At 37.2% G+C, this 14,454-nt stretch overlaps 1 pseudogene; it reads left to right on the forward strand.

Moving 5' to 3' along the window:
* The first annotated feature begins 12,423 nt into the window (after positions 1-12,423).
* On the forward strand, positions 12,424-13,598 carry LOC145050071 (polyubiquitin-like; annotated as a pseudogene).
* The last annotated feature ends 856 nt before the right edge of the window (positions 13,599-14,454 follow it).

Below are 14,454 nucleotides of genomic sequence, written 5' to 3' on the forward strand. Positions count from 1 at the left end.
CTAAGCCCACAACATGAGTTTGGCTTGCCCTTGGCCCACAGCTTATGTTTGGCTTGCTCCCCTGGTCTGATCAATCCTTGGAATGAGTACCACTAAGCCTCAGTATGAGTCTGGCATGCCCTTCTCGGCACTCAGCTCGTATCTAGAATGCTCCTGAGCCCTCAGTATGAGTCTGCATGCCCTCCCCGACCCTCAACCCATATCCAGCTTGCTCCAGGGTTTGTTGGCTACAGCACGAAGTAGTACAACCTCAACCCAACCCACACAATATGTCGACATATAACATATAACATCATATATAGATAAATAGACAGTATCAAAGGTAGTCCTACAGGTCTACCAGACTAGCATATCAAAACTAGCATGCATATCTATTATATACTCAGCATATCAACAATAACGGGTTATCAAACCAATAGGCTGACCTTGTTGCCTTCGACCCGAAAGTATAGTGAGGAAAACTCACCTCACAAGCAGCACAAAACTGATAAGGCTCGACTCTGAATCTTAGCTCTCAACTCAAATGCCTACAACCACCAAGTGACCAATTCCATCAAAATCCCAAAAAATACCCAAAATGCCCTCAAGGTTAAACTTGGCCAAAGTCAAAGTCAACATTTTAGGTCAACAGTCCATGTTGACCCAACACGTCCTATCCACTAGCAAACACGCCATGTTTTGATAACATTCAGACGGTCGGGAAAACCCCAGCCAACATGCCATGTTTGCATGGGTTCCAACAGCTTAATACATTCAACTGTTTTCTTCATTTCTAGGGACTCCAGGGCTCAGATCTCGATCCAAATGCTATCAAGAAGGATAAAGTTTCCAACTTTATCCTTTGGAACTACTCCAAGGGTCCCAAAACCCAACCACAAGGCTTGAAGGTTCAAAGGCTTAACCAATAAGCATTAAATCCTTGAAGTCTGAAACCCATCCTTTCCAGAAGAGATTCTAGCACCAAAACCATCCTAAAGGTCGGTGTTTTATAGACATGAATGTCCAATCCATGTCTTGAACCCAAAATAGGTAAAAAAAAATGGGGATTTATGACCTACTCTCTATGCATGGCATCAAAACTTGACTATAGGTCAGATCCAAGACTCTACAAGGTCACCTAGACCTGAAGATTCATAAAGTTGTTGACTTTATGAGATCCAACCATTCCCTTACTCAAGAACAAAAAGTTAAAGTGACAAAACTCAAGATCTAGAAACATAGAGGAATAAAAATCGGATATTGGACACTTATAAAAGGTCCAAAAGAGTGTCAAACTGAAAGATGGGGGCTTGCTTACTGGATCCTTACTTCCTTCTTCCAAATTCTTTCTTCTTTGACTCCAAAAACACCATACTGGCTCACAAATGAGAGGGAAGGATGATTAGGGCTCTCAAGGGTTGATATGGGGAGTTGGAGGCTGATAAAAGACCAACCCTTAGGACTTAAAGAGATTATATATGGTGCAAAACCCTGAAAATTAGGGTTTTCTCAACCTGCCGCAAACACTCCGTGTTTTCCCACCAACACGCTGTGATGGTCCATAAAAACACGCGGCCCAAAAGCTCTTCAACACGTCGTGGTGAGGCTTCACCACACCATGTTTTGGGGCAATGGAATAAATCTCATACCTGGAAATTGGGGTGTTACATAAACCTAGCTCTAGTTATTTAATGATCATAAAAAATTAGGTGACAAATTAATGCAATTAGAATGATCAACTATCACACATAATTTGATTTATAAGCAATACAAACTAAAACTAAAACATGATAGGGTTTTAATTATCAAACACAAGTAAAATCAACATATATCATCCATAAATCAAAATCAACACATAAGTATTAGGTTCATCTTTACCAAATAGAAGTATAAGGTTTTTAGCCTCTCATAACAGCAGAAAAATACACAAAATACATACAAATAAGACTGTACATGAGTATGTTTAGCAAACTGACTAGATTTATGTAGAATTCTTCTAATTCTCTTCAATATTTGAGCTCCAATGGATTCATGATCTTCCCCAAGCTTCTCAGAGGGTTTTAGTCGTAATCCTTCTCAGAAATTTGGCTTGATCTCTCTTCCATTCGACCTAATGATAGGATATATAGTTTCCTTATATTTCTTAACCGTGTGGTGGTTACAAGGAACCATGTTGTGGTCTTCATAGATATCTTGCATCTCAAAGTCAACACATTGACCGAGAATCTTCCATTCGCCACGTCATGGTAGATGATCACCACGTCGTGGTCTTCTATAATATTCAGGCCTTCTTTGTCTTCTTTTTGCTTTAGCTCATTCATTCCTGCTTCTAGCTCCTTGTTTACTTCCTTTTCATCCTAAGCATGTCCTTGCTACTACAAAATAGATTTCAAACATAATAAGTACGTTTTGTCCCAAAATAAGCATAATTATAGTTAAAAGTATTATGATAGTATGAAATATATGGTTAATTATGCACATATCATTCTCAAAAAGCTTTCTTGGCAGCTATCAATTTAAATGATGAGTCAAAGACTTTCAAACAAGCAGTACAAGATGAGAATTAGAGAGAAGCCATGAAGAAGGAGATACATGCTCTTAAATCAAATGACACTTGGACTCTTGAGGACTTACCTAAGGGAAAAATGTCATACATTTAAAGAGGGTATACAAGATAAAGTATAAGCTGAATGGGGAGATAGAGAGGTATAAATCCATATTAGTGGCAAGGGTATCGCCAAAATGAAAAGAGTTGACTACCATGACACATTTACCCCAATAACAAAGCTTGTTACAGATCGAACTATCTTTGCAGCTACAGTAAAGATGAACTAGATGATACACCCGTTAAATGTCAATAACGCTTTCCTGAATGATGATTTAATTGGTGAAATTTATATGAAAAATTCTACAAGGCTTTGAAAAGGGTAAAGAGACAAAGGTTTGTAAGCTAAGAAAGTCGCTATATGGGTTAAAGTAGGCATTTAGGAATTTGTACCAAAAGTTCACATCAAGGTTAAACGAAGATGGATTTTAAACAATCACATGTTGATCATTCCCTTTTCATATACAAATCAAGAAATTCCTTTACGCATCTCTTATATATGTAGATGATATTATTATTATGGATGATAACTCTAATAAAATTGAAGAGACAAAGACGTTTCTTGACTAGAAATTTATTATCAAGGATCTTGGTACAATTAAATATTTTTTGGGGATTAAAGTTGCTCGCACAAGGAAAGGACTAGTTCTTAGTCAAAGAAAATATGTGATGACGATTCTGTAGGATAGTGGAATAATAGGGTTTAGACCAAGTGCTTTTCCCATGGAACAATATTCAAAACTTAAAAAGATGATGAAGAGATGCGTGAAGATGCTAGAAAATATCGAAGATTAGTAGGTCGACTTCTTTACCTAAAAGCCACCAGACCAGACATTAGTTATTCAGTTAATGTGCGAAGTCAATTTGTAGTCGATCCACGACAAAATCATATGGAAAAAGCATTTAGAGTTTTGAGGTACTTGAAATCTACTCTAGGGAAAGGAATTTTACTCCCAAATGAGGGTGGTACAAACCTTGTTGCTCACACAAATTCAGATTGGCTTGGTTGTATAGATACGAGAATATTAAGGACTAGTTAGTTACTCCTTCTAGGAGGGTCACTAGTATCTTAAAAATCAAAAAGCAATCAGTCGTGTCAAGAACTTCAGTAGAAGTCGAGTATCGGGCGATGACAACCATGGTCATTGAGATTCTTTGGTTACGGTGGCTTTTGTAGGATTTGGATATTGGTCAGAACCATCCAACTCAATTATTTTGTGACAACCTAGCCGTGAAATGCACAGCCAATAACCCGGTTTTACATGAACATATAAAGCACGTTGAGCTAGACTACTACTTTGTTAGAGAATAAGTCGAGTCAAAGGAGGTTGATCCATTACATGTTAATTCTAAATATCAAACTGTAAATTTATTCACAAAGGCCTTTGGTGCTCGACAAGTGAAGCTTCCACTTGACAAGTTAGGCATTTGTAATCTACACACTCCATCTTGAGGGGGAGTATATAATTGCAAATACTCTTCTTTGTTTTTTTCTCTATAACGTGATATTTGATATCCATATTTTATTCTTAAATTAGTGGTTTTCCTTATGATTTTTCTGCCTATTTAGGCCCCCAACATATTGTTAACAAAATATTGTGTTTTAAATTAAAAACAAAAGATTATATAACGTGTTGACATCGTATATCTAAACACTTTTTTAAAGTTATGTTTTCATACTATACACTATACACTATAAACTAATAAATATATTTATCATTAAAAAAACACTCCTAGAGGAAGGAGTCGTTTCTCTCCCAATCCAGAAACCATCGAAACCAAGATAGACGAAGTCAAACCTGCCCAACCCAGATGCTGCCAAACTATTTTCCCCATTTTTTGTTTCAACCTCTAGCGGGTTAGTCAAACCACAACACCCCTCTCTTTCTCTCTTGTTCTCATCCCACCCATCCATCTCCCCCTCCATCCTATTATGACTCCTTCCTCCCTAAATATATGGACTATTCAATTCAAGCATTCAAATAATTGTTAGGCTATCCAGCATGGTGGCGCAAGAGACGTGTGATTTCCGATGTGGCAGCCCAAAGGACACGTGAACACTTCCCCATGGACCGGTGGCTTGGGGTGTGGAGTGACTACAAAGACAGATGAAGACAACGAATAAGAAAGAAGCAACAACAACAGTCACATATTTGACCGTTTTCCCCTTTTTCTTGTATATATTGAAATAAAAAAGATATATTTAATTTTCAATTTTAAAAACACAAACTACAACTATAAATACCACCTATTTTCTATACATTTCACACTAGGAAAACACACAGTTTTTTTCTATTTTCTCACTTTTTCTCCAATATATGGATCCAAATCAAAATACCCCACCCATTACAAACACCTCAAACACTCTAAATGATCCATATGAAAATCTTAGTTACATGCAATTGATAACATCTCCAATCCACCAACAACCTCTATTCACCAATCTTTCCTACCACCCAAACTATTACCAACAACAACAACAACCATAACAATCCAATCAACCCCAATTTCAAGTATTTCAACAACAACCTTCTCAACAATTTCAACTCCAATCTTCTCAACCTTAACTTCAAGCACAACCTTCATAACCATCTCAAGTCTCATTATCTCAATCCCAACCTATAAACCTCTACAAAAACAATGACGAACAGGTCCAAGAAACACAAAAACCATCTCGAAGAAGGCAACAAAAAGGAAAAGCTCCAAAAAAACTACGCAATAGACCGAAGACGAGGAGGAAGCTTTAGTGAAAGCTTGAATTTTCATATCGGGCAAGTCGGTAACGCGCAATCGTGTCAAAGTTTTTGGAATCATATTTTAGACCACTTTCACGCTCTATTAGGAAGGGAAACGGACTGGATGTACAACATAATCAATGCAAAATGGTGTGGCATACGAGCGACTTGCATTAAATTTAATGGCATATTTGAAAATCTTAAAAATATACAAAGTAGTAGCAACAATTTTAATATTTTATCAATCGCATGCTACCAATACAAAATTACCAATAATGGTAAACCATTTGGCTACCAAAAAGCGTGAAAGTTTGTCGTAAAGGTCCAAAATAGGTCATTTATCCAGAGATGATGCATTCGGGATCTACCACCGGCTCCAACAAAAGGCCAAGAACTTATGAGTCGGATGTGGGTTTTGGCCTCAATCTCAATGATGACTTTGACGACACTAAGGGGGAGGGACCACCGAAAGTCTAAATTCGTCGACCACCAGGAAGGGACAAAGTGAAAAAGATGGTGTCTTAAAGCGGAAAAACGAGGTAACAAAGACGTACTTGCTGAAAAAAATAGACAAAGTTCTAACTTTTCTACAAATTTATTTTTGAATCAACGGAGAAAACTCGTTGCCAAAAAATAACACTTACCGGTTTCAAATCATAAACACAAAGCCTCAATCGGATCTTGATCTGAAAAATCTGGCGACCTTTCTAAAAATTCAACAAGTTTGCAAAAAATATGGAGATTAGATTCTAATGTTTTAATATTTTGGTTTTATTCGATATGTTTTATGCTTTTTAGTAATTTAATTTTTATGTTTTTTTTAAATAATTCAGAATTTAATTTATGTGTTTTTAATTAATGTAATGTGTTTTTAATTAATATAAAATATTTATTTATGTGTTAAAATATATATTTTTATTTAATTTAATGACAATAGAAAAAAAAAAGATAAAAATTAGGGTCCTACTAATTATAAACACCATATTCACTTGTTGGACCCTAACTATTATGAGTTTTCAGCCTTTTCAAACATTAGGAATTGTAATTGCTTACTTTATCATTTCATTTATTTTTACAATTATAGTCACTATCTGAACAAACCGTTTTTACTTTTTCAATTTTTTTTGAAGGTGAGTGTCTTATTGATACTAAAATTTATTTAATTTAATACCAAAATTTATTTCATTTCGTCCGACAATAAAGGAGCATATAGATTATCATTTTAGTTTAAAAAAAATAATAATAAACCATCATATTTTTATTCATATAAAATCGAAACATTATTAACATAAAAATACACATTCTGCAAACATTCGAATGTTTTTAGTTGATAGTGACTTTTGTACATAAATTATATATAAGTACTTTATAATATATTTATAAAAAATGATTTTTATAAATTGTATATAAAAAATATATAAAATATATAAAAGCTATTTTATTTTAAATGTTTGATAACATAAAAATTATCTCATTAAATATATTTTAGTAAAATTTGTGATTAAATAGATTTAAGTAAAATTTGTAATTTGTATATAAAAAAGGTTTCATCATTACTCCATGTTTAATTTTTTTTTTTTTAAACAGCAAACTAACTAATCTACTCCTAAATAACCACCTATGTCTCCATAGAGACTTGAACCCCTGACCTCTCATATGAGAATGTCACTCCATACCGCTAGGTCATTGGCCCTTTGGTACTCCATGTTTAACTAATAATTACATTAAAAATCATAAAGTAAAAAAGTTATCATTACATTATAATGATAGTATTTACTAAAAAAAATTCAATGATTAGGGGGTCATTTTAGATAGTAGAGAGAGTCTAATTAGATAAACCAAATTTTGGAGTTGTAATCTAAAGGTTATTGGTTCGACACTGGAAATGAGATGGCGTTGATTTTTAATGGATAGGTAGTGACGATACCTTGACACGACTAACATATATAACAGACCGAAATTGAGTCCAAGCTAATCCGTTACACGTAGGCATGAACAAAAGGACCGAACCGGCCGGAACCGGCTTCGGCCAAAATCAAGAACCGAACCGGCCCAACGGTTCTACCGGTTCCGGTTCCGGATCCGATTTTTGCCGGGTTTTCGATTTTGGAACCAGTATTTGAAAAATAGCAACGTATTTTGGGGTTACGGTTTCAGTTTATGCCTGGTTAATGAATGTAATTATAAGCTCGAAGATCAATAACATGAATGCAAAACTGTTATGTTTTTTATATACATATACTGATATACATTGAGTATATACATATACATGGATAAATATTATTGTATTTTGTTTGTTGTTGTTAAATATCCGATTCAAAATGATTTATATAGAAAATACTAGCATGGAACTTGTCAAAAACTTACAACATGTAAAAGTCGGCTAACCTAAGTTTTTGTTTTAAAGTATGTAGCCTTTAAAAGGAAATATAAAATTAAATTTTTTTTTGTATTGTTTCAAAATATTATTGGAAATCTTATACTTGCTTTGAGTTTGAGATAAACAAATAAGGTGAAAAAGGTGGAGTAATACGAAGATTATAAAGAAAGTCAACTTATACCGAGAATGAGTTTTGTTTCATTCATTCGAATCATCTTTTGGTTACATCAGAAAAGATAAATAAATAGCCACCAAGAATATAACAAACTAGCCTATCGTATTCGATCAGAAGCCTATCTAGAATAAGATAAACATGACAAAAATAATAACAATTCCTTTACTCCCCCTCAAGTTGAAGCATGAAGATTACGAATGTTCAACTTGACCATGAGAGATTGCAGTCGTTCCGCGCCAAGTGGTTTAGTGAGTAAGTCCATCAGTTGATCTTTGGTGTGAACCCAAACAGGATCTCTTTCGATTCCACCCTTTTCCCGAAGAAAGTAGCAATCCATTTCCACGTGTTTCGTGCGTTCATGGAAAACTGGATTGTTTGCTATGTGTTTTGCGGATTCATTGTCACACATGAGAGTGGTAGGCGAATTAATGACAACACCTAAACCAGTGAGTAGCCAACGAACCCAAAGGATCTCACTCACTGTCGTTGCCATTGCACGATATTCAGCCTCAGCGGAAGACCTTGAAACCACCGATTGTTTCTTGGATTTCCAAGAAACGGGAGCTCCTCCAAGGAGAAGTAAGTATCCTGTTCGAGAACGGCGCGAATAGGGACATCCCAACCAATCGGAGTCACTATAAGCTACTAGATTAGTAGACCCATCGTTTGGAAGCAAAATACCTTGTCTGATTGTAGTCTTCAAATAACGTAAAACACGTAAAGTTGCATCCCAGTGTGGCTGTTTAGGATCGGATACGAATTGACTCAAAATGTTAACTGAATATGTTATATCTAGGTGAGTGGCTTGTAAATACAAAAGACGACCAATGAGACGCCTATACATATTTGCATCAACCCGGTTTTCATTGTGACCTTTATCGAGTTTAAGGTTTTGCTCCATGGGAAAATGGCTTGGCCTGCACCCCAGCATACCCGAATCGTCCAAGATATCCATGGTGTATTTTTGTTGACTGAGAACTAAACCTTCTTCCGTGCGTGACACCTCGATCGCCAAAAAATATTTTAAGCTACCAAGATCTTTGATACTAAATTGGGTATGGAGACTAGCTTTTGTACTCTCAATCTTTTCTGCATTATTACCAACAATGACCACATCATCTACATAAATGAGAGACACCACAAAAATATTGTTATTTTTGTAAATAAAAAGAGTGTGGTCAGAATGAGATTGTATGAAACCAAGTGCATGAATAGCTATGGTAAACTTGTGATGCCAATTGCGACTTGCTTGCTTTAAGCCATACATTGACTTTTTAAGTTTACACACTCGCGTGTTTCCTTCTTTGCCAAATCCTTGGGGAATCTTCATGTATACATCTTCTTCCAAGTCACCATGCAAGAATGCATTATTCACATCGAGTTGGTGAATAATCCAATTCTTTTTTACCGCAACAGTTAATAAAATTCGAATCGTAACAAGTTTAGCCACCGGAGCAAAGGTATCGTGAAAATCTACTCCTTCCATTTGCGTGTAGCCCTTTGCAACAAGACGGGCTTTGTACCTTTCTATCTCACCATTTGGTTTGAACTTAGTCTTGAAGACCCATTTGGAATCAATGGCACGTTTGCCTTCAGAAAGAAAGGTGAGCTCCCACGTGTCATTGTCTTCTAAAGCTTTTATTTAACGATGCATTGCAAGCCGCCATTCGGGTTGTCTAGCAGCCTGTTTAAAACTTTTGGCTCATTGTGAAGTACAATAGCCGCTAGAAAGGCCTTATGTGAAGGTGAAATTTTTTGATATGAAACATAATGAGTTAGAGGATGTACCGTAGATGCGAATCGATCGGACGGGGGTGGTGGATGATTGATTGATGGGGTAAGGTCAACTTCAAAATCTTGGAACCGGGTTGGTTGACTTCTTGTTCGAGTGGCACGGTGCTCATCAGGGGGTTCTAAATGTGTTGGTTGTGTCTCTACTTCAGTGACGTCATCATGCATGTTGATGGCGCCAGCATCCTCTAAAGTTGTCGAAGAGTCAACAGGGGCCTCATGGCTTACGTCAGCCCCATCATCATGTGATCTGTTCTCATCGTCATGCATGGAAGGGTTGGGAATATCACCATGCAACGTGAAAAAATCTTTATTTTTGATTGTTTATTTGTTCCAACATAATTCATTGGAAATTCATTCTCTAAGAACTGTACATCACGAGAGACTATTATCTTTTTACTTTCCAAATCATATATTTTATATCCCTTAGTGCCATGGGGATATCCAACAAATATGCCGGGATTACCCCGTTTTTCAAATTTGTCTACCCCGGTGTCTGTGTTTCTATGATAAGTCAAACACCCAAACACTCGCATGTGTTTGTATGAGGGTTTTCGCTGGAACAGTACCTCATAAGGCGTGGCACCATGTAAAACTTTGGTGGGCATTCTATTAATGACATATGTGGCTGTCAATATACACTCCCCCCAAAAGGTTGTGGGCAAATTAGCTTGAAAGCGTAAGGCACGTGCGGTTTCAAGTAAATGTCGATGCTTGCGTTCGACCACCCCGTTTTGCTGCGGGGTGTGCGGGCAAGATGTTTCTAAAATAATTCCTTCTTGTGCATAAAAATCGTGCATGTCATTTGATACAAACTCCCCCCCCCCTTATCACACATCTTACACGCTTTATTGGAATACCAAATAGTTTTTTGACCATTTTGTGAAAATCCATGAGGCATGTGCTTACCTCATGTTTGTGTTTAATTAAAAAGGTCCATACAGCCCTACTGAAATCATCTACAATGGTAAGAAAGTAAGACACTTTGCTCATAGACGGGGTTCTATATTTCCCCCACACATCACATTGCACCAAATCAAAACATGAAAGAGTTTTTATTTCACTAATGGGAAAAGGGAGGCGTGTGTGTTTAGCTTTAAAACAAGCATCACATTTGTTATTGTCTTTAGAAACATCAATAAAATTTAATTTGAAATCTTCTTGGTGGATGGATGACCTAGGCGTTTATGCCAAACCTCAAATGTCATTAGAAGAGCTTTGCTTGGCTTCGTTGACCCCATCCGATACAATCCTCCAACACGGTCACCCGCTCCAATCAAGCGCTTCATCCCCAACTCCTGCATTACAACAAAACCAGGGAAGAAAGAAACCACACAATTCAATTCATCGGTGAGCTTCCCTATTGAAAGAAGATTGTAATCAAAATTAGGGACAAGCAAAACTCCTTTAATTTTAACACCCCCATTTAGAGTGTGTTCTCGCTCCCCCGTAACAGGCACCATGTCGCCATTGAGGATGACTACAGGTGTCTCTTTAGGGTTTGGGTTTTTGTTTTCCAAAAAATCATCTCTACACATCATGTGTTCGGTTTCCCCTGAGTCGACAACCCAACCATTATAAGATTGATTTCTACCTGCCATGTTTGCTCGTGGGTGAGATTTATGGCCTGTAAAGTTTCCATTTTCTTGAAAGTGAGCGACAAAGAGCTGGTATTGTTCGTCAGTTAATCCGGGTACAAGGCTCGTTTCTAGTTCCAGACAAGCTGCCTTGGGCTTCATTTTCTCTTTGTTGCCGGGCCACCAATCAGGATATCCTATCAGTTTAAAACATCCTTCTTTACTGTGCCCTTCACGCTGACAGTGAGAGCACTTTTCTTTTCTTTCGTTTTCTGCCTTAGGGTTTTTCTGGATCACCTTGTTGACCGATTTCGGGTTCGTCTTTGCTGGAGTATGTCTGGAGCTTCTCTGTCCATTGTAATCTGCTTGAAACGTTGTAGCTTCTACTCTGGTTCTTTTGGAGTTGCTTGTAATGGCTCGTTGTTGTTCACTTTCGGCTACCAGATGGTAGATAGTTCTTAACGATGGTGTCGGTTTCATGGCTAAAATTTGGGTTCGAACCACAAAAAATTCATCGTCTAACCCCATTAAAAATTCATAGGATCTCTCTTTCTCTTTCACTTCGTTGAGCTGTTTGCCGATCCCACAGTGGCACCCTTCACACGTGCAACGAGGGTTAGGAAGAACGGTTTGGAGTTCATCCCAAGCAGTCTTCAACTTGGTGTAATATGTTGAAACAGATGCACCACCTTGCCGCAAGGCGTTGAGGGTTTGTTTCAATTCGTAGGCTCGAGGTGCTCCTTCTTTCTCGAACCGTTCTTCTAGATCACGCCAAATCTCAGATGACGTGTTAGCATATCTGACGCTGGTGCGTATCTCTCTTTCCATAGCTGTCGTTATCCACCCTTTTATCATCGCATCGGCTCGAGTCCAAGCAAAGTTCAAAGAAGACTTTGCGTCGGGTTTCTTGATTGTGCCATCCACAAACCCCATCTTGTTATTTGCTAACAAGAAATTCATCATCTCTTGCTTCCATTCTCCGTAATTACTATCGTTCAACGCATCGTTTACCTGCATCTGCTTGGGGTAATCGGATGGATGAATATAATATGGAGAGCTTGTATCTATCTCGTTTTTCTTGTCATCACCAGACGATTCCGCCTTGTCTCCTGCCATTGGAACTCTGGTTATGTATGGATCCGACACTCTGATACCATAAAGAAAGTCAGCTTATACTGAGAATGAGTTTTGTTTCATTCATGCGAATCATCTTTTGGTTACATCAGAAAAGATAAATAAATAGCCACCAAGAATATAACAAACTAGCCTATCGTATTGGATCAGAAGCCTATCTAGAAAAAGATAAACATGACATAAAAATAATAACAATTCCTTTAGAATAAGATAAACATGACAACGTCAAAGCCAAGATTCAGTGTAAGGAAGGTATTCCTTCGGATCAGCAAAGGCTCATTTTCTCCGGCAAGCAGTTGGAAGAACGCAGAACTCTTGCTGACTATAATGTCCAGAAGGAATCCACCCTTAATCTCGTCCTCGTCTCCATGGTGGAATGCAGATTTTCATCAAGATGTTTACTGGAAAAATAATCACTCTAGAGGTTGAACCTTCTGATACGACTGACGATTTCAAAACTAAAATACAGGAAAAGGTGTCTCTTGTGCATCTCCTCCTTCCCCTTCACAGCGGCGGGATGCAGGTATCTCTCAAAACTTTAACCGGCGAGACTATCCCTTTGAAAGTTGAAGGCTTCGACACGATCGACAACTTGAAAGCCAAGATTCAGGACAAAAGGCTTCCACTGAATCTTCAACGTCTCATGTTCTCTGGAAAGCAGCTTGAGGATGCCGAAACTTTGGCTTATTACAACATCCAACAAGAATCTACATTGTTTCATCTTCTGCGGCAACATTCTAATGAATGCATTTGCATGCGTATTTTTGTCAAGACTTGGATAGGGAATACCTTCTCGCTGGAGGTGGAAAGCTCGGACCCCATTGATAATGTGATGGCAAAGATTGAAGAGAGATTAGGCCTTCCGACGTATGTGCAGATACTTAATTATGATGGGGTGCAGCTTAAAGATGGTTGCACTTTGGCTGATTACAATATTCGTATGTGGTCTACTCTGAATCTTGTCTTGCGGCCTCATGCGCTTCTTAATACGCCCAAGAAGCAGATTTTTGTTAAGAATTTGATAGGGAGGAGTTACCTGCTGGAGGTGGAAAGCTCGGACACTATTGGTAATGTGAAGGCAAAGATTCAGAACCAAAATGGCATTCCGACTGATTTCATGGGACTTTTGTATGCTGAGGAGGTGTTAGAAGATGAGCGGACTGTTGCTGATTATAATATTGATATGGGTTCTACTCTGGATCTTTTCCTGTCGACCTCATGAATCATGATACGCCCAACAAAACAAGTAGGTTTTTGTTGAGACTTTGACTGGGGTGGCTTATTATAATATCGAAATATAAGGAAAGCAGATTAAGACCCATTTTTGTAACTAGCTTAATATTATCTGGTTATTGGAGCTCAAGGGCATTTTTGTAACTTACTCTTAGATTCTGTCATATTTGTTAGTTATTAGTTAGTTGATTAGCTATAAGCGTAACCAGATGAATGCTTTAGTTATTTTCAAGGATGAGCTTTAGAATCGGACCGATTCGGAACCGGAACCGGTTTTTCTATATTAACAACCGGGAACCGGACCATTGGTTCCGGTTCCGGTTCCGGTCCCGGTTTTCAGTTATTTTTCAAACTATAACCGGTTGAAATATTTTAGATGATATGTTATCTTCTAGAGCTTGTAAATGATTCAATATTTAACCAAATTATCACTTTTTACATTCTAAATTGAAGTACAAATACTAAATTATATGATGAAAAAAGAATCAAGTAATTCCGACTTCATATGTGTGAGTTATGTGTATTTTAAAAGCTGGACAGGTTCCAAAAAAAATGTTGAAACATAAAATACGCAACATTGGTATGTTATCTTCCGGGATCTATAACTGATTCAATATCTAACGAAAATATGTGTTTTTATAGTCTAAATTAAGTACAAATATCAAATTACATACAGGTAAAAAAAATTAAGTAATTCCGACGTCATATGAATGAGTTATACACGTTTCAAAAAATGGGACAGATTAAAAAGAATGTTGAAATAGAGAAAACGCAACATCTATATTCTTTCTTTCGGGGCATATGTTTGATTCAATATCTAACCACAACAAATGTTTATAGAGTAA

This window comes from Lactuca serriola, chromosome 5, assembly GCF_051521515.1.
Source record: "Lactuca serriola cultivar US96UC23 chromosome 5, Lser_US96UC23_V15, whole genome shotgun sequence".
Classification (NCBI taxonomy): domain Eukaryota; kingdom Viridiplantae; phylum Streptophyta; class Magnoliopsida; order Asterales; family Asteraceae; genus Lactuca; species Lactuca serriola.